Here is a 7,496-nt window from a genome sequence, read left to right as displayed (position 1 = left end):
ATGCTATCTCTTCAGTTCCCATTTTTGGACCTAGTGTTCACAGAGAGACTTGGCTGGAGAAAAGAGGTCATTCCAGTATTTCTCACCTTTTCCCTCTTGTTCCATCTGCCTGTTGTTTGGAACATTGTCATTCAGTTTGTCCTTGGGAAGAGGTTAAAAAAACAGAATTTTGCTATTCAGTTATCTGCTGGGTGACCTCTCTGGGCTTGCAGAGCTTACAATTTCGACAATCAGTTTTGCAAAATTTATGCCAGTCATTTTTTTAATACTGCAAGTTCATGATAGATACTGTTCTCTGTGCTCCTGTCTTAGAATTCATCTTAAGAGGTACTCTGCATGACAACAAAACACTTGAAATGGAATCAGTGATGGTACTCACATACTGATTACCATTCTCTAAGGTGCTTGGCTTTGTTAATAATATCACTATGAATTGTTTTTTATCCCACCTTCATATGTCTCTAAGTTACTTAATGCTTCTTTGATAATTGAATTTCAATTTAAAATATATTAAAAATAATATGGCTCACAGAAGTGAGCAAGGTAAATTGTGAAGTTGTCAGTTCAGAAGCTAATTTTCTGGTCATCATCAACATACACACACACACACACACACAACACACACAATTTTTTCTTCAGTCTTTATTATGCTCCTAAAGAACAGTAACAAAATTTCATCATTTTAATAATCAGCATTGCCGTATTGACAGTATCAGTGCTTAGTATAAAACATAGTATTTTAAAGAAAGAGCATTACAGGGAGATCATGAACCCCAAACTGATGGCTGCGGGGCCAGTATGGGACTGATCCAGACCCCCTGAATGTGGGTGTCAGTGAGGAGACTCAGGTAATCTATGGGGCCTTGGGTAGTAGATCAGTATATATCCCTGGCACAAAAAAGCACTTTGGGTGCCCATTCCACAATGAGGGATGCTCTCTAAATCTGGACACTTGGGGGACACTAGACTTATTTCTGACTCTGCCCTCCCCAGAACAAAATGGCAAACTCTAGAGATCCCCCATGGAGGGCCTTACCCTCCCAGGGGAACAGAGTGGAGTTGGGTGGGGGGGCTGGAGAAACTGGTGGGGAGAAGCAGGCGTGGAGGAGAGGGAGAGGGAGCTGGGACTGCCATGGGAAGCAAGCTTGTTTCTAATTTAAATATATAATAAAAAAGTGTTTAAAAAGAGAAAGAGCATTACATTAGTCAGACAGCCAACCAGTGGTGAGAGGAGAATGTGCTCAAGGTGATTAAATTCACAGTGCACACATAGAACCATTTGGTTCTATTTAGCTTATGATGCCTTCAGTTCATGTCAATGGCTTAGTCAAATCTTAATATCTTATTCTAAAACAGACTCCAGACCATTGCTCCATCTGTCCATTCCAACTTTCACATTCTACTTTTTTTCTTTTTCCAGCATTCAATGGATTGATCATATTTTTCTAATATGATTGAGAAGTAAATTTCTGTTTAACATTCTCAAGGACGAAGGCCTTGATATTAGTCCAAAACATAAGAAAGAATATTTTCTTCTAAGAAGTCTGACTTCCTGCATAATTCTTACACAGACAGAGCAAGTCTTGAGGGATGTTGATGTCCAATGTCCTGACTGGAGATATCAGTGATCCTTAGATGTGGATGTTTTCAGTACCAAGCTTGCTTCTCCAGGACTTGGAGAATCACAGAGAATAAAATTCTCTGGGAAATGGCCCAGAGAAAAAAATTGCATACTTTTATGTTCTCAGTTTCAGATTTACAATTTGAATAAGAACTTTCCCATTCACAAAATTGCAAGCAAGAAACATGTTCAGTGAGAAATATACAGAGGATACTTTAGAAACTCATTGGCAGTGACAAGAAAGTTGGAGAAATTCTTATTTCTGACTATAAGAAAATTGGATTTTAAAAATCATTTGAAAGCATTACAGTTCCTGGGGCATTTCTGAGAGAAGAGTTAAGTCTGTGTGGTGTTGAGTCTCAACACATGTCTGACTAGGGACTATTCACCATTCTCTACTTTCTGACATCTCAATGGTTTTCTGAAGATTGCGGTTGTACATTCATCCTCTTTGGGCGAGTCTTCCAAAGCCCTCTGAAGAACCCTTTTGAGGGACCGATGATGTCTATTTTGCCTAAAGGAGCCTACAAAGAAGTAAATGATGGGGTTGCCACAGCAGTTCACACAGGACAGGACAGAGGTAATTCGGTAAAGATGATACAAGGGATGATGCAAATGAACTTCAAGCCAGTATAACAGGAACAGGTAAAACCCAAGAGGTTGGCCACAGATGAGGAAGATGATCACTGCGAGTTAGATGGTAACATACAGCCTGGTCAGTGGGTTCTGTCTGGAACCACAGAGGATCCTGACCAGTAGCGCCACACTGTTCCCGAAGAGAAGCATAAATAGAAAGATCAGAAATGCAGTTACAATAAAATTTACATTTTTCCACAAATGTTGATGATCCTCACTCAGGAATCCTGAGAAGCACCACTCAAGGATGCCCATCAGAAAAGACAGGGCCCAGATTAGGGCACATATGACAGCAGACATGTTTTCTGGGCGGTGGCAGTGATACCATATGGGCCACAACACAGACAGGCAGCGCTCTGTGCTAATAGCACTGAGTATGCTCAGGCCTGCGATATAGGGAATGATCGCTGCATTGCCTAAGATTGATTTGCTTACTTTGTGGGCATAGAAGCCATAGAAATAAATGACCCATAGGAGTGAGTCAATAAAGTGGCAGCAGAGGAAGAAGGAGTCTGCATTAGCCAGGTTGAAGATGTAGATGGAGATGACTTTTTTGTGTATGTGGAATCCCAGGAGCCAGAGTACGATGGTGTTTCCTACCAGTCCTACCAGGGCAATAATGATGGCCAGGAAGTTCAGGGCCAGGATTGGACTGCAATCTTGATTCCCAGTCTGGTCAGTTTCATTTTTTGGCATAGATGCTGTGTTGTGGGACGAGACGGTTGGATCCATGTTCACAAATCTTCCAGCAGTGTCCCTGAGAACATAAACCATATTTGAGCATCTTAATGTGGTCCCTTCTCCACAAGATCATGTGTTATGTAGATATTGTTGTTAGCATTTCTAAATAAATTCATCTATAAATAAAAGGATATTATATGACTGTATGAATTAAATCACTTACAAAGAGCTGGAGCATTCCGGACTGCGGATTCAAACCCACAGTTTGTTGACTCAATAGTCTGAGTTGTTCTTCTTATGTATAATTCAGAACCTCAAATCACATGGAAATGATCAATGTTATTCTATGTCACATACATATATTCTATGAGACAAACTTCTCAATTCAGGGTACTACATGCACCAAACACTACTGCTCTATGAACCATAATTTTTTCTTATGTGAAAAGTATTGAGAAAAACAAAGAGGTGATCTTGATACTCCCATGATTGAGATGGTTTCCTCATTCATGGAGAATGAATAGCATGTATTAGGGTCACAAGGGAATTGTGGACTTTTCTAGTATATTTGTTAGGATGACTCGGTCTGGTGATCTAGATAGGACCCAGGGAAGAAGTGCTTAAATACAAGTGTGCTTTCTGTATTTTTCAAGGCTTAGATTTTGTATATTTTGTTTATCACAGTGTATTCTTTTATTTTTTGAAAGGATATAAGTTTAAAACTCACATTTATAAATTGTGTGTGTGCATGTGCACATGTATGAATCCTTGTGGAAACCAGAGGTGAAGGATTTGCTTCTCTCCTCAAATCTTGTTTCCTGGGGATTGAATTTAGGTCATTAAGGTTTGGCAGCAAGTACTTTTACACACTAAGCATCTCATTGGTCTACATTGTGGCATTGCCATTTCCTCAATGAGCGAAAGAATATATCAGATTCCTTCTTGTTGGGGAAGTCCTGTGTCAATAAAGCACTGCTGGCCAATAGGAATCTAGATAGGTGGGACTAGGAGTCCAGGAGGATTCTGGGAAGGAGAAACACAGAAAGTCAAGATGTAATGCCATGGGGTAGGAAGCCCGGAAAGTTCTCTGGTAAGAGAAATACTTAGATTAACAATTATGGGGTAATTACTTAAGTCAGAGCTAGCCAGTAAGAAACAAGCAAGGCCAACAGCTTCATAATTAATATAGCCTCTAGTGTGTTCATTTGGGACTGATGCGGCTCTGGAACCAGGCTGGCTGGAAGGCTTCTCTTTACACCTTCTAGGTAATTTGGATTAGATAATAGAGTGTAAAATTAAAATAAATTAAAATAAATAAATGAATACATGCACACACTAATAATTTAATTATAAAGAGAGGTCTGATTCATTGTAATTAATTTTATAGGTAAGTCTGTATATTTTGGGATGATGTCTATGCCCAAATTGTTGAACATTTTTGTTATAAGAATTCAAGATAGCTTTGGTTAGCATCTAGAAACATTTTATTTCACTGTATGAGTTTAGGATTTGGGCTGGAGCTACACTTGTTCATCTGTACAGAAATGAAATAGTAAGTTAGAGTAAGGCCTAGGTAATATTATAAGGGGGATATGAAAATAACAATATAGAAGTATTAAGAGTATGTTGTGTTGATATTGAGATTGATGACTACATTTTATGCCATCCTAGAGCCTTCATCCAGTAGCTGATGGAAGCAGAAGCAGACACTCACAGCTAAACACTGAGATGAACTCCTAGAATCCAGTTGCAGAGAGGGAGGCATGATGAGCAAAGGGGTCAAGACTAGGTTGGAGAAACCCACAGAGACAGCTGACCTGAACAAGGGGGAGCTCATGGACCCCAGACTGATAACTGGGAAAAGAGCATATGACTGGATCCAGATCTCCTGAACATAAATGTCAGTTTGGAGGTCTGGGTCACTCTATGGGGCTTCTGGTAGCCGATCAGTATTTATCTCTAGTATATGAATAGATTTGGGAGCCCACTCCACAAAAAAAGGGATACTCTCTTAGCCTAGACACATGTGGGAGGGTCTAGGCCCTACTCCAAATGATATGACAGATTTTGAAGATCCCCCATAAAAAGCTTCATGCCTCACCCTCCCTGGGGAGCAGAAGGTGGATGGGATGGGGGTGCTTGGGTGACAGGGGATGAGGGGAGGTAGAGGGAGCTGGGATTGACATGTAAAACAAGGTAATTTAAATAAAAAAGAGTATGTTGTAGAGTGGATGATATACTCTAATTCCTGTCTCTCTAAAACTATCTTAAGTAGAGTTCATTTGCTAGTTAAAGCTTTTGTATTAAAGTAGTTTTTTGATGGAGAGGCACATGCAGATACTGAATAGAGAAAAGGACAGCTCACACCTGGGGCACTAATACCAGGTCCCAAGAGGAGAGAAACTGAGGGACAAAGTCACAAATACAAAACCTACGGCTTCTGGTTTGTGCAGTTAATCATCACGACAGGAGCACATTGTGCAGCACAGAGGCTCCTCTAGTGGAGGGCAGGACATGAAGATTGGGTGCCTGTGCTAGCTTTTCCCTTCTTCCCATTTTCTTACATGAGACTACCCACAATCTTTCTTGGACTCCCTGTCTTGGTACTTATCTGCAATGCCCTCTCAGACACATTAAGAAGTATGACTTAGTAATTTTGTAGAATTTCCTTAATCCAGTAAAGTTGTCAGTCTTGTTTAGCCATTAAAAACCCAAACCATATCAACTTTGCACCCAGATACATTTCCTAAAATTATTCTGAATAGCATGGTCATAATTCTACTTAACACAGAAATCCTGTGTACAGCTGAAGGTACAGTAACCCACCCCTTTAATCTCTGCAGTTTTAGCTTGCTCAACAGCCAACATCCACAAATATCTTTTGCGACTCAGACTAACTTCTTAGCTGCCACTCCCCATACAAAGTCAAAAGTGGAGACTCCCAACATACACTGGTATATAGTAAACAGTCTCATTCTAAACCAGAGGACCAGGAGAATGTCAAGAAAGAATGTGCCCACAGCAACAAGGAAACCCACTGGTGTACACTCTAAGTCCTGCATCTTCATGTCCATCAACAAGGTCACATGGCATTGTGATGTCACCTCAAAGGGCTGGAAAGTGCCTGCCCTTGTGGATTTTCCAATTACAGCCAATGCAGCCTTCCTGAAGAGCTGTCTGTGCTCCCTACTTGTAGCAGTTTCAGCAGATGGTCCATGTTTCTGGCATCTCCAGTTTCCTTGGATTTTCATTTTGCCTTCAACTTTATTCTTTTTTATTTAAATGGATTTATTTTTCATTTTACATACCAACCCCAGTTCCCCCTCTGTCCCCTTTTCAGGCCCCCTTCTTCCTCTCCCTCCCCCCATCCACTCCTCAGAGGGGGTAAGATCTTCCTTGGGGAGTCAACAAAGTCTGGTACATCAAGTTGAGGCAGGACCAAGACCCCCCCTGTGTCAAGGCTGAGCAAGGTATCCCACCATAAGGAGTGGGCCCCCAAAAGCCAGTTCATGTCACTGGGTTAGGTCCTGGTGCCACTGCCAGTCCCCCCAACAGATCAAGCCACATAACTGTCACCTGCATTCAGAGGGCTTAGTTCGATCCCATGTAGGATCCTTAGTTGCCAGTTCAGAGTCCATGAGCTCCCACTAGCTCTGGTCAGCTGTCTCTGTGGTTTTCCTCATCATAATCTTGACCTGCCTTGGTCATATGATCCCTTCTCCTTCTCTCCAACTGGAATCCAGGAGCTCAGCCTAGTGCTTGGCTGTGGGTCACTGTATCTGCTTCCATCAATTACTGGATATAGGTTCTATGATAGCAATTGGGGTAGCAACTACTCTGATTAAAGGGGAAGGCCTGTTTAGACACCCTGTCAGCTATTGCTAGGAGTCTTAGCAGGGGTCATCTTTGTGTATTCCTGAGAAATTCTCTAGCACCAGGTTTCTCCCTAACTCCACAATGGCTCCCTCTATCAAAAAATCTCTTTCATTGCTCTCCCCCTCTGTCCCTCTCCCAACTCGGTCTTCTTGATCTCTCATGTTCCTATCTCCCATCCTCTCTCTTCTACACACACCCCTGCCCCATTTACCCAGGAGATCGTAACTATTTTTCATTCCTGGGGTCTTCCATGTGTGTTTTTCTTATGGTTTCCACTTTTACCTATTAGCTTTATTCTTACAGCAATTTAATCAATAGATTCAATACATACTTAACAAAATACCACCAGATATCTCCGTGACAGTTTGGAGTGCTTATTATACAATTTATGAGCAAATGCAAAAGATGAAGACAGTCAAAATCATTTTAAAAGTGAAAAATCTGGTTAGAGGACGCACACTAGTGGATGGAGACTTCCCACAGAAGTAGGTATGAGTGTAAGTAGACCAGAGACTAATATATATGCTTTGATAAAGTGAAAGATGGTATTTTAGTACTTGCATCTTAATGGTTTCTGTCACAAATATCGAACTTTGTTGTTGTGTGAAGGTAGCCACAGACAATGCATAAATAAACATGTCTTTCTCTTCTTCTTCTTCCCTGTTATATTTGGTTCTCTCTT

General features: G+C 41.0%; 1 pseudogene; it reads right to left on the bottom strand.

The window, feature by feature from the left end:
* Positions 1-1,137: 1,137 nt before the first annotated feature.
* LOC101822913 lies at positions 1,138-5,973 on the bottom strand (annotated as a pseudogene).
* Positions 5,974-7,496: the final 1,523 nt, after the last annotated feature.

This window comes from Mesocricetus auratus, unplaced genomic scaffold (genome assembly GCF_017639785.1).
Source record: "Mesocricetus auratus isolate SY011 unplaced genomic scaffold, BCM_Maur_2.0 contig_8590_pilon_obj, whole genome shotgun sequence".
Classification (NCBI taxonomy): domain Eukaryota; kingdom Metazoa; phylum Chordata; class Mammalia; order Rodentia; family Cricetidae; genus Mesocricetus; species Mesocricetus auratus.
This window is presented reverse-complemented; position numbering and strand designations above follow the sequence as displayed.